The 14376-nt window shown below is 42.3% G+C and overlaps 1 pseudogene; it reads left to right on the top strand.

Annotated features, from left to right (window-relative positions):
- Positions 1-1678: 1678 nt before the first annotated feature.
- Positions 1679-11676, top strand: LOC123566795 (uncharacterized; annotated as a pseudogene).
- The last annotated feature ends 2700 nt before the right edge of the window (positions 11677-14376 follow it).

Genomic DNA, 14376 nt, shown 5'->3' with positions numbered 1-14376 from the left:
ATTTTTGTTGCCTCTGATCTTGGTGATGAGGGTGTCCTGCAGTAGCCAGGAAGGGCTCTTTCAGAGCCTAACAGAGCTAAACACATAACAGAGCTAAACACATACACCTGGCCCAGAAGATAGAGAAGGTGAAAGAGCATCCAGGGGAAGGAAGAGAAATTGCAATAAGGTGAATCCAGAGAGCAGCAACAATGTGTGTAGCTACAAATGGCTGCTGCCTCCTATCCAATGCCCTGCACAATTTTCAAAGAACCTCCATGGGGAACACCAGACACTTCCCAGAAAGAGAACTGTGGCTAATATAATTCGGCCTAGCCAAGTTGAAAAATTGCATGTATACCCTTGTCACTTGATGACACGAACTCTTCTCCAAAAGAGGGCACTAAAGCCCCACGTTTTTCTTAAATCGTGTTCAATCTGCTGCTACCTAATTCACACTGTGCCTTTAATATCCTGCATCTTAAATACTGAAAAATAAAGTTAACTTAATAACACATCTTGTGCTAGGAGATCAGGGGATGTCAGGAAGTCAAAACCAAAAATATTTAGTTTATATATATATAATAAAACATGTGGGCTGTGCGTGGTGGCTCACACCTGTAATCCCAGCACTTTGGGAGGCCGAGGTGAATGGATCACGAGGTCAGGAGATCGAGACCATCCTGGCTAACATGGTGAAACCCCATCTCTACTGAAAAAACAAAAAATTAGCTGGGCATTGTGGCAGGCGCCTGTAGTCCCAGCTACTTGGGAGGCTGAGGCAGGAGAATGTTGTGAACCCGGGAGGTGGAGCTTGCAGTGAGACGAGATCGTGCCACGCACTCCAGCCTGGGCGACAAAGCAAGACTCCGTCTAAAATAAAAAAAATAAATAAAAAGAAAAGCAAAAAAAACCATGCATGTGACACATATAATATTAATATATATGCAAATGAATTCATATCAAAATAAGGAAGTGATACTCTTTATTCTGAAACAGAAACAGAAACAAGGACTTATGATAGTCTTTGTATCGGCCTATGGTCACGTAGTCACTTCTCCCACTACCCATTTCATATTCCCTTTGTCCTCAGCAAGCACCTTTCCTGGTGACAGACGTTTTCCTAGTGGGGTGACTCAAACCTCCAATCTTAAGTTTCATGGCCATAAGCAGTCCTGATTGAATTAGGCTGTTTTAGTTTTCATCGACTTTCATCACTGGACACAGGAGTATTAAGAGATGCTCTGTAGGATCTCTTGAATTTCAGACATATCCCTCCTTAACCCCAGGATGACTGAAGGGTTGTGCCTCAATCAACTTGCAGACTTGACTAGTTTATAGACCTAAAACCTCATGAATTAAGACAAGGCCTCTTGAGGAGGGACCTTTCTAGAATGAAAAAGTTTATACCATCACTCTTTCTCCCATTCTTACTCAAAGAACTCCTGTAGCCCTTCACTAAGGTGAAAGTACACGTGGAAGAGAAATTATTAGATTTCTCAAAGACTACAGGACCCCAGTTCTGAATTGAGATGAGTTTCTTGGAGACACAAACATCATGCTGATCCTTTTGAAAAATATGTGATTTGTTACTGAGCCTTAGGTGACATTCAATGCTTGATCATGGATGCCAAATTATAATGCTACTTAGACATGCCTGTCTTATCCTAGGCACTTTCTGACCCACCAAGTTACAGCAATGGGTATGCAGAGAAGCACCCCATTATTAAATGGAAGTGGTATGTACAAGATCAAGCATGTCCTGAAGGCGAAAGTAAGTTCCACGATGAAGTGGCCAAAATACGCATGGATCCTATTCCTGCTACACAACTTTCTCCATCTACGATTGGCAGAATACTAAAATGGTCCCCACGAATTTCACCCCCTGATTACGTTACACAGCATGACAAAAGCGATTTTGCAGATGCAATTAAGGTTACTAAGCTGTTAATCTAAATATAGAGGAATTCTCCAGGTGGGCCTAACCTACACACATGAGTCTCTAAAAGCACAGCCTTTTCTCCAGCTGGTACCACAAGAGGATGAGACAGTTATGAAGAATGAGAAGAATTTGACATGCTGATGCTGGCTTGAAGATAGGGAAGGGACCTCGTGAAAAGACCCGGCAAGCCCCTTTATAAGTTGAGAGTGAGCCCCAGTTCACAGCCAGTCAGAATCAAGGATTTCAGTTCCACACGGCAAGGAATTGGATTCTGCCAATAATCTGAATGAATTTGGAATTGCATTCCACCTCAAACTTTTCAGATGAGAACACTGCTTGCATACAATTTTGATTTTGGTCTTTTGAGACTCCAAGTAGAGAACCAAGTCAAGACCTCCCAGATTTCTGAACTGCAGAATGGTGAGATAATAAATAATAATTTGGTGTTGCTTTTAGCCATTTAATTTGGAGTAGTTTGTTACAGGGTAATAAAACAAATACATTCTCTCAATCTGTACCTATATCCCTATGGGGAGTACACTATAACCAGTTGAATGAAGAAGAAGTACCTCAGGGCTAGCTTACCAATACAGGTGAATGATATGCAGGCACCACCTATATTAGTTTTCATACAGGAAAAAGAGAGAGTATAAATTGATTAAAATCTCATTTGTTGTATTTATAGTTAGGTTAAAATGTAACATATAGGAGAAGACTACGGGAATCACAGAGTAAAGTCCAGTGAAAATCCACGCCTTTAGTTTTAAAAAGTGGCAAATATTGCCAACATAAAGATTCTTGGAATTCTGGGAATTCAACAGTCCGAAGAATATTTATTCAAGAAAAATGGCTAAATCACACTACAAACCGTAAGTTTTGTGGTGTTTTAACTTGTTGTATTCCCCCACACCCCTCCTCCGCTCCGTATTAGCCTTTAAACTTACACGCTCACAACTCTGGTAGCTCTGAATACCAGCAAATTATCAGCCACTGCGGGAAGCTACTGGTTGGAGCTTCCCTAAAATCTCTATTTCCAGAAAATCACCACTATTAATACTAATATTATTATTATGTTTCAGACAGGGTCTCGCTCTCTCTTCTAGACTGGATGGCAGTGGTGCAATTATGGCTCACCGCAGCCTCAACCTCCTGGGTTCAAGTGATCCTCCTGCCTCAGCCTCCCAGGTAGCTGGAACTACAGTCATGAGTCAGCTAATCACCACTATTTAGCATGTCACAAAACTCCCTGAGAAGCACCATTTTCAGAGCTTATGTTTAATTAAACTATCTGATAGCTGACTTTGTGTGAATACCCCATCCACTATCTTCAGGTGTAAGCTAGGAATTCCCGTAGGACTGTGTAGCACAAAAGTGATGGCAGTGGGCAATTCTCTCCTGTTTTGGTTTTACAAGGTATGCATCTAAGATTTCTCCCCTAGGAATAATGTGTGCAGTGGATTTCAGATAGACCCACAGCTAGTATAATACTGAATGATAGAGACCTTTCTTAAATGCTTTTACATTTTTTCTCATGAATAGGTTGTTGTATTTTTAACATGGTTTATGCTTTAAATGCAATGGTAACATACATTTCTTTTTCTTCTTCCTTCTCCTTCTCCTTCTCCTCCTTCTTCTTCCTTTTTGTTAATATAGTGTGCCAGCCATGAACTTACTGGCCGTCAGGTACAAATTCACCGTATTGTTTTTGAGACAGGGTTTGCCTCTGTCGCCCAAGGGGGAGTGCAGTGGCACGATCTCGGCTCATGGCAACCTCTGCCTCCCAGGTTCAAGTGATCCTCCCACGTCAACTTTCTGAGTAGTTGGGGCCACAGGTGCGCGCCACCACTCCCAGCCAATTTTGTGTTTTTCTTTTTGTTTTTGGTTGATTGGCTGTTTTGTACAGCCAGGGTCTGACTATTTTACCCAGGCGATTTCATCCCGCTGTGTGAGAAAGTTCTGCGTTCCTCTCCCTATGTAGCTGTGCAGTTGTTACTGAAGGCCGACTGTAGAGGGCGCCAGAGTCAGTGAATGGGAGAACAGGGCTTCCTGGTTCTCCTGGCTGGCTCCTGCGGTCCTACAAAGTAGGAGGCTTCACCTTGGGACTCTGGCGCCCCCAACATGTTCCCAGTGTTCAGCTGGGGCAGGACAAGTGGTGACCTGCAGCTTCCTTTCCATCCCCCTTGGGCTGTAAGGGATCGGTGCTTCTGGTGAGACGCATCCCATACACATCATTCACAGGTACCCTAGGGGGCACATTTCCCCACAACTCTCAGTTTTCTAGAAAGTTCCGCCAGGGTCTGACTATGTTTGTACAGCCAGGATCTGACTATGGTTTGCCTCTGTCGCCCAAGGGGGAGTGCAGTGGCACTTTTCGCTGCCATTTTGTGAGGTCCTGCCTCCGCTCCTCCGGCAAGGTCAGGACTTAAGGACTGTGAGTGTGGTAGTTTTTCTCTGGATGTTTTAATTTCACCCCCGAAAGTGTCTTTTCTGGGGTGCACTGCATCGGGTGTCGGGTGTGTCCTATGGCTCCCTGCCTGATGTGGTTCTGCTCTGGAGACACCACCGTGGGTGCCTGTGTCAGCCGTGGGGGAGCGTTTTCCTTGGGCACCTTGTCTCGGATATGTTGTGGGGCCATAGGGCTTTTCTTGGGGGCTCCCTCTCGGTGATGTGAGGCACTTTTCCTGCTGAAATGACCTGAGCCAGGGGGTGGGGACCCTGCCTTGGTTGCCTGTGTCAGACTCGGGTTCAAGGGTGTTTCTTCCCCGTTGGGTCACAGCCCTGAGTGGGGACTCTGCCTTGGGGACTCTGTCTGGCTCAGGAGCTAGGGTGGGGCTGCCTGTTCTCTGGATGCATGATCGTTGCCCTGTGGGGTTACTCTCCGTCGGGGCTTTATCTCAGCCCGCAAGGGAGTCTTCCTTGGGTGCTGATGTCGGCCGTGGGGCACATTTGTCCTTGGATGTCGCTGGTTCTCAGCTAGGATGTGTTCGCTTTTCTTTGGATCTGTTTATCCCTGATGTGGACGCTTACCGGATGCTTTCTCTTGGTGCTGGCTTTTAAAATAATATTATCTGTGGGTTCTCTCTCCCGGTGCCATGGGACGGTGGGGTGCACTTCTTTGGATTCTCTAAGCCTATGGTGGGACTTGGGGAGCTCTGTGTCAGTCATGAGGGAGGCCACCCGAACTTGGGAGTTCTGTCTTGCCCTAGGGTGGGGTGCTTTTTCTCGGTTGGTTGATCTCAGTCTTGAAGGAGCTCTTCGGGGTTCTGTCTGACCTTTGGGCCGTGGCCTTGGGTGTCTGTGTGGAAATCGGGGTCCAGAAATATTCAAAGGTACCAGCTGTGCCACTTTCACTCAATCCCTGTACAGTTACTCTTTCATTCCAGCCACTCTGATGGGTGTGCAGTGATCTCTCCTTATGTCTACACTTGCATTTCTCTGCTGATTAATGAGATTGGGCACCATTTTTTTTAAAAAAATGGTTTTTATTTATTGATTTTTGTCTTTTGAGATGGGGTCTCACTCTGTCGCCCAGGCTGGAGTGCAGTGGCATGATCTCGGCTCACTGCAATCTCAACCTCCCTGGGCTCAATTGATTGTCTTCCCTGAGTCTCCCCAGTAGCTGGGACTATAAGTGCACGCCACCAAGCCCGGCTAATCTTTGTGTTTTTGGTAGAGATGGGGTTTCACCAAGTTGCCCAGGCTGTTCTCCAACTCCCGGGCTCAAGTGATCCACCCCCTTGGCCTCCCAAAGTGCTGGGATCACAGGCATGAGCCACCGCGCCCAGCTATTTATTGATTTTTTTTTTTTAGTACCTTTTTATGTGTTTATTGGTCATTTAACTACAGCTTTTCGGAAGTCCCTTTTCAGGTCTTTTCTCCCAAATTTTATTGAGGTGTTTGTATTTTAAAAATGGATTTGTGGTTTACATATATTCTGGATTTCAGTTATACACAGGCATGTATGTACATATATTCAAATATGTATACAATTTTAGCATCTTCTACAAATCTGTTTTGCTTTTACACTATCTTAATAATGTGTTGTAGATGAACAGATTCTCTTAATTTTATTAATCAGTGCATTATTTATGGCTAGTCCTTTTTATTATTTTAAGAAACATCTCTGCCTCACCCAATGCCATGATAATATTCTAAGTATTCTTCTAGATCTCCCATTCATCTCAAATGAATTTTCATGGAATGGAGTAAAGTCAGAGTCCAGGTATATCTGAGGTGTTTATTAGCTATTTGAGTATGATTCTTATGAAGTGCGTATTCAGCTTTTCCCCCCAGATTTTATTGAGATGTTTGCTTTCTAAAAATTGATTTATAGTTCTGGATATATTCTGGATTCCACTCAGTTGTTGTCAGATGTATATACAGATGTGTATATATATGTGTGTGTGTAATTAATATATATTTATATGTATAACCTATACATATATACTGTATAATATATAATCTACAAATATACTTCATTTTTTCATTGTCTTAATAGTGTCTTTTGAGGAACAGAAGTTTTCCATTTAATTATGTGTAATTCAACAGTTCATTCTTATTTATTTATTTATTTATTTTTGAGACAGAGTTTTGCTCTTGTTGCCCATGCTGGAGTGCAATGGCGCGATCTCAGCTCACTGCAACCTCTGCCTCCCGTGTTCAAGCCATTCTCCTGCCCCAGCTTCCCGATGAGCTGGGATTACAGGCGCCCACCACCACGCCCAGCTAGTTTTATATTTTTGGTAGAGATGGGGTTTCTCCATGTTGGTCAGGCTGGTCTCAAAATCCTGACCTCAAGTGATCTACCCACCTCAGCCTCCCAAAGTGCTGGGATTACAGGTGTGAGCCACCATGCCCGGCAAACAATTCATTCTTTATGGTTAATGTGTTTTTATCCTCGTTAAAAACATCTTTGCCTATTCTATACTTGTGAAGATAATATCTTAAGTGTTTACTAGATTGTCTATTCATCTTCAGTAAAGTTTTTGGAGTGGGGTGAGGTAAGATTCAAGGTTTGTATTATCCCTGCATTTGTCACATTTATCAAGTGCATTTATTAAAAGCACTGTCCTTTCCACAGTGATTTCCAGGAGCTCTCCTGTGGTAAATCTAGCTATTTTGTATTTCCAGATTGTTTCTGGCCTCTGTGTCCTCTTCCCTTGGTGTATTTGCCTGTCATTGCTCCAATATCACACTGTTTTAATCACTCTACCTTTATAGTATATCTCATATTTAATAGTGTATATCTACCAACTGACTTCTATTTCTTTCTTTCTTTCTTTCTTTTTTTTTTTTCAGATGGAGTTTTGCTTTTGTTGCCCAGGCTGGAGTGCAATGGCGTGGTCTCGACTCACTGCAAATTCAGCCTCCCAGGTTCAAGCGATTCTCCTGCCTCAGCCTCCCGAGTAGCTGGGATTACAGGAACCTGCCACCATGTCCGGCTAATTTTTATATTTTTAGTAGAGATGGGGTTTCACCATGTTGTCCAGGCTGATCTTGAACTCCTGACCTCGTGATCCGCCCGCCTCGGCCTCCCAAAGCGCTGGGATTTCAGGCATTAGCCAACGCGCCCGGCCACTTCTATTTCTTAAAGATTGTCTTGGATTTTTCCAAATCTTAAATGTGCATATTCTTTTTAAAGAAAATTATCAGCTTGTCAATTTTCGGATATTTTTGTTTTTACTTGGTGGAATTTTAAATAACATTGCTATTATCATTCTGGGAGAATTAACAATAAAGCCTCTTAATAATGTCTTCCATTCCATGGAAAGAATATTTATTCTCCATTTACTGTAGTCTTGAATTTCCCTCAGTGATGTTTTATAATTTTTATGTAGTGCTGTAGCACATCTTGATTTGATTTATTCCTAAATATTTTATGTTTTTGGTACTGTTATTAATGACATTTGAAATTTCATATTCTAACTATTTGTTGGTGTTAATTATAAAGAAATACCAGTGGCTTTTCTAATATTTAGTAACTTGACTAAATTTGCTTACTAACCATAAAGATTTTATTCGTTTACATTTTCTAGGGACAGAACAATATCATCTGTGAATAATGACAGTTTTATTTCTTTCCAAATTTTAAACCTATTATATTTTCCTGATGCTACTGCCACTCCCAATGTCTGTGAAGAGAAGATGCAAAATGGCCAACCAGTACCTGATAATGTCTTGTCAATAGTTCTACCAGGGATTATTAATATGGAAGCAGATGGTATTTCATCCCTAAGTACCGGGGATCTGTGTATGTTTGCTTGTAAGTTGGATTGTCCTACTTGGTTTTCACATGCATACTTAGTGTCATCAAGGGAAGAAGGTGGGTTGGTTGTACTTTCTTTCGTGAGCTCAATTTGAGTGGTCTCAGATCGCCACCTGGCACATCCTCTCCTTCTTTATGAAATAATTTCTTAGAAATTGAGCATCAGAGGGATATACCTGTGTGGGGTTGATATAATGCACTTACCTCAGAGCTCAACCTCCTCATTTGATTTGCAGATACTACAGTCACTCACAATGGCTGTGAAGAGTAGATAAATAATGGCCAACCAGCACCTGATAACCTCTTGTCAGCCATTACACCAGGGCTTATTAATCTGTCAGGAGCTGATATTCCACCCATGAGTACCAGGGATCAGTGTATGTTTGTTTACTAGTTGTTTCTACTTGGTTTCCATATGCATGCAGTGTCATAAGTCAAAGAAGGTGGTTTTATCGTATTATCTTTCGTGATCTCAGTTTGAGGGGTCACAGATCGCCACCTGGGGTATCCTTCTGCATTGTGAGATAATGTCCTGAGAACTGAGCATGAAAGGGATACGCCCATGTTGTTGACATAATGCACTTACCCCGCAGCTTGACCTCTTGTTTTGGTTTCTAGATGCTACTGTCACTCACAGTGTCCATGAAGAGAAGATGGAAGATGGCCAACGAGCACCTGATAACGTCTTGTCAGCTATTCCACCAGGGCTTATTAATATGGCAGGAGCTGGTATTCCAGCCATGAGTACCCATGATCTGTGTATGTTCACTTATAAGGTGGACTGTCCTCCTTGGTTTCCATATGCATGCATAGTGTCATGAAGGGGAGAAGGTGGTTTTGTTGTATTATCTTTTGTGAGCTCAACTTAAGGGTTTTTCAGATCGCCACCTGGCATGTCCTCCTGCTTTGTGCAATAATTTCCTAGAAACTGAGCATCAGAAGGATATACCAGTGGGGATGACATAATGCACTTTCCTCACAGCTCAACCTCTTCATTAGATTTGCAGATGCTACCATCACTCACAATGTCGGTGAAAAGACTATAAAAACAGCCAACCAACACCTGATACCTTGAGGTCCACTGTTCCACCGGGGCTTACTAATTTGGCAGGAGCTGGTATTGCGGCCATGAATCCCAGGGATCTGTGTATGTCTATTTACTAGTTGTACTGTCCTACTTGGTTTCCATATGACTGCGTAGTGTCATAAAGGGAAGAAGGTAGTTTTGTGGTATTATCTTTCGTGAGCTCAATTTGAGATGTCTCAGATCATCAGCTGGCATATCCTCTCCTGTTTTATGAAATAATTTCCTAGAAACATAACATCAGAGGGATATACCTGTCAGGCTGACATAATTCACTTACCTCACAGCTCAACGTGTTCATTTGGTTTCCAGATGCTACCATCACTCACAATGTCCGTGAAGAGAAGATACAAAAAAGCCGACCAGCACCTCATAACTTCTTGTCAGCTGTTGCATCAGGGCTTATTATAATGGCAGGAGCTGGTATTACAGCTATGAGTACCATGGATCTGTACATGTTGGCTTTTAAGTGGTACTGTCCTAACTTTTTTCCATATGCATTCATAGTGTCACCAAGGGAAGAAGGGGGCTTTGTAGTATTATCGTTTCTCCCCTTAATTTTAGGGCTGATTGCCACCTGGTATATCCTAGTTCTTTAAGGGATAATTTCCTAGAAACTGAGCATCAGTGGGATATACCTGTGGGGTTGTCATTATGCATTTACCTCACAGCTCAATCTCTTCAGTTTATTTCCAGATGCCACTGCCACTCACAATGTCCATGAGGAGAAGATGAAAAATGGCCAACAAGCATCTGATAACTCCTTGTCAATGGTTCCACCAGGGCGTATTAATCTGTCAGGAGCTGGTATTTCATCCAGGAGTACCAGGGATCTGTGCATGTTCGTGTATTGGTTGTACTGTCCAACTTGGCCTCTATATGCATGTATAGTGTCATGCAGAGGAGAAGGCAGTTTTGTTGTATTGTCTTTCTTGAGCTTAGGTTGAGGGGTCTCGGATTGCCACCGGCATATCCTCCTGCTTTATGAGATAAGTTTCTAGAAACTGAGCATTAGAAGGATATACCTGTGGGGGCGACATAATGCACTTACCTCACAGCTTAACTTTTTCATTTGGATTCCAGATGCTACTGTCATTCACGACATCCCGGAGGAGGAGATGGAAAATGGTCAAATTCCTCCCGGTGGCTTCCTGTCCAATTCCGCTCCACCAGAGCTTATAAATATGACAGGAGATCGTATGCCACATAACACATTGGATACTTTCTCTTACGACTTCACTAGTCTCAGCAAAGATGACCTGCTTTACAAACCTGATAGTAATGAATTTGTGGTAGGCATCAAAAACTACAGTGTCTCTACAGGTGACCCACCAGTCACAGGAATGCCTTCAGTGGAAACTGTGCCAAATACACCACAAATGTCTCCTGCCATGGTAAAGAAAATTAATGACGATATAAAATATCAATTAATGAAAGAAGTTTGAAGGTTCAGGCGAAGTAAGTAGTGCAAGAATGTCTATCAATGAAAGTATGAGAAGTCTCTCATTCTATGATTTAGAACAGAATTTAGCTGCCTCTTGAGCTCATTGTTTGGCTGAATTGGATCTGTATATAATTTAGCATGGCTTCTCTTTAACTTCACTGAAAATTTCTCATATATCTTATTAAGTGTTTTGTTTTCCTTTGTTAGTTTTCACAATGGTTTCCTTAGTAATATACAGGTGTTGTGATTTAAGCATTCAAAACACAAACACTATATAACATTGTAGTCTATGAAAAATGTATACTGTGGTAATGGATGCACTAAGGTTGAGGTGTATTTTATTTTCATAATTGGAGAAATACTAATGTTTTTAAATATCTTCAGATTATGAAAGAATTTTCATTTTGCTTGAAGAAGTACAAGGATCTATGAAAGTCAAGGGACAATTTGTTCAATTTACCATCAAGGAAGCAGCAAGATGAGTGCAAAAAAGGAACTCTTCTATTGTTTTAAGTGCTTGCGCCCAATTTGGGACAGGGGCAGGAACAAATCATGCCTTGTTCTTCCTAATCCCTAGCCTTCAATCATAGTTCATTCTATTTCCACAGGCATTTACGTTGATATTATCTTATTCTAACACTTTCTTCCAATGCCATAGAGCCTTCCAAATTTATCATAATCTGGAAGTATGCATGGGCCCTCAGTTGACTCACTTTGTATTTTTCTAGTTTGTATCTTTCCATGAGGATGCATTTTCGATTTGCCTGTAGATTGTAAACTCTATTTTGTATCTACTACTTGCTCTTACATCTCATAGATGCTGTAGGTATCTTCTGGTGAATGGAATACCTCTTTAATTTCAGGTTTAAAAAAGTCATCTTAATTCAGCAACTCGAGAAGGCGCTTAAAGAAATAGATTCCCCTGGGATCTCAGAAAAGTTAAGCACATGAGAAAAAAATAATTGCGCTAGTGCAAAGACCAAGGAGAAACAAGAACACACGCTGTAGGATGGAACAGGTTATTGCTGAAGCTCCCTATAATTCTGAAGTGAAGAGAATTACCTTCCAGAAGCTAGGAAAAAAAGATGGAGCTTTTAAAGTTGCATAAATCTCTGTTAGTAAATGCTGTACTTTTGTTGTTTGTTGCTTTGTTCTTCCGCCTGACGAGGGGGATGAGTTAATAACTTACCAAGGTATTTAGTATTACAGTCCTGATTTCTGCAGCAGCTCACATTTTTGTACCTGGTATTTATAATTGCCTTCTTTCACTACCCATTTCTCATTCCCTTTGCCCTGAGATAGCATGTCAGCCCATCTTGGTGTTTGGCCAGGCAGGATGACTCAGACCTTCATTACTGAACAGTCTGGACAATTAGATATCCTGCCTGGATAGGGTTACTGTAATTTTTCATTAAGTGTAATAAAAAAACATGGGAGGACTAAGAAGCTATCTAGACAGAGGAGACATACTCCTTTTTAGCCCCTGGTGTAGTGCAATTAATCCCCCTTTGATCATCACCGCCAGGTAGTAGATGACCCCCTCCTTTACCTCTAGATGGAAAGTGATGAAGAGACTAAAGTGGCCAGCAGGCAGTATCAATTTCTTTTCAACGGAATCACTGTTGTGTCCCTTGGCGAAAGCATTTCTTCCTTTCTAACTAAGACTTCTAGTTCAGCAGAGCCTAAAGTCAGAATGATAGGAAGCATTTTTCTGTTGGACCATTGGTGTGAATAGTGAGTAGAGATACTCCAAGTTATACTCCGTGATTCTAGGACCCATGAATCCTGACTATGGGAGAGAAAGCAAACTATGTTGGATGCAGATAAACAGCAAACACTGCTTCCTAAAAGTAATTTCTCAGACCTCCAAGGATTGCCACCTAGCTAGTACTATAACTGAGATCCATAAGGCCTTTCCATTGTTCTGTTTATCCAGTCACTTTAAGATAATGGGGCACACTTTGGGAGGCTGAGCTGGTGTTAAAGACCAGCGTGGGAAATATAGCACCATCTCTAAAAGAAAAAAAAAGAACAAGGGGGGGATAGGAGAACATAAAGAATAAGACCAGTGATTTCCCATGAGCATGGGCCCATTGCTGCACTTTATTTTCTGTGAAGTGAGTGCCTTGTTTAGAGGTGATACTGTGTGGAATACCAGAATGGTAAATAAGCTATTTTTCTAAGTGCACAAGTGTTGATTTTCTTAAAGTACTGTGTGTGAGAAGGAAGATCTGTATTCAGAATAAGTGTCTATTTCTGTAAGAACACAGCCCTGTCCCTTCCGTAATGGAAGTGGTCCAATGTAATCACCTGCCATATGGTAGCTGGCTAACTCTGGAGACAAGTGTCATATAAGAGGCTCAGTGTTGCTCTCTGTTTCTGGCAGATTGTACACTCAGCAATGACTATGTTGCAGAATTTTGCTCCTTAATTCAACTAAAACTGAGTTCTTGCCACGTGACCTGGAAAGATTACATTCGCGGACACATCGAAGGACGAGTAGCGGAATTTATTGGGTGAAAAGGAGAAAAAGGAAGGAAAAAAACTCTCAGCAAAGCGAGAGGGAGTCCTACTAGCAGGCCCCCACCTCACAGATTGATTTCAGGCCACCACACAGGAAGTCAAGAGACCAGGCTCCCCACAACCACCCCTGCCCAAGGCGCAAACTTCCTGTGGCTCCACCCCATTCCCCCTGTGCGTATGTGGACATTCTTAAGAAATACTTAGTTGGGAAATGGCGAGCAAACAGTGGCAGTTCTTCCTCTGGGTCGCTGGTTTCATTCAGGACCAGTAGTCCGATTTTTCAACCTTCATGCCGTTTTAGGCTTGAAGGCGGGATTTCGCCAGGGACCCTTGTCTGTCTCATGGCTCTATCAGCTGTAGTCAGGTCGGCCTTGGTGAGTGGAAGTCCGTGCTACTGCAGCGTAATCTCTATCCCTGTCATCTTCATCACTTTGTGAGCCCGTGTGGTTTTGACACAAGTGTGGGAGATAGAGGCTGATTAATGTCTAGATAATAGGTATCTTATCCATCAGATTATTACAGTTCTGCTCTGCTGAGGTTACCCTTTGCTGAGAACTCTCATGAGCCCCAAATATCTTCACATTGAATGTTCAATTGGGCAGGTCTCTCCACATATTTTTCCCCAGACCTCTTTGTCACAAATTTCCAATCATGTGTCCTCAAAGTCCCTGATCATTCAGCTAATAAATGAGACACCGCCTATATATGGATACATACTCATAGGTCTGGCCATCTCTCCTCCACACAGGTGCACTACTCAAAGTTCTTTTCTCTGGGAGGATTTCCCTTCACCACTGTCCTTCAGGGATATCCCAGTTGGGCCTTTTGTAATGCAGCTGTTCATTTCTGGCTTGTGTGGTAGGCAGGCATTATGGATGGACTGAATATTTGTGTCCTCTGGGAATTCATACGATGAAACCTTAAATCCCAGTGGGATGATATTTCGAGGTGGACCCTTTTTAGGTCCACCTTTTACGTGGATCCTAATTACCTTTGGAAGGTTATTAAGTCTAGATGTGGTCATGATGGTTGGTCCCTATGATGAAATTAGTGCCCGTACAATTAGAGAAAAGAGAATTTCTTCTTTTGCGCCTCTTCAACATGTGAGGATACAGCAAGGTGGATGATTGCAAGCCAGG

Source organism: Macaca fascicularis, chromosome X, assembly GCF_037993035.2.
Source record: "Macaca fascicularis isolate 582-1 chromosome X, T2T-MFA8v1.1".
NCBI classification, from domain to species: Eukaryota; Metazoa; Chordata; class Mammalia; order Primates; family Cercopithecidae; genus Macaca; species Macaca fascicularis.
Note: the sequence above shows the minus strand (reverse complement) of the source record. Positions and strands in the feature narration are given on the sequence as shown.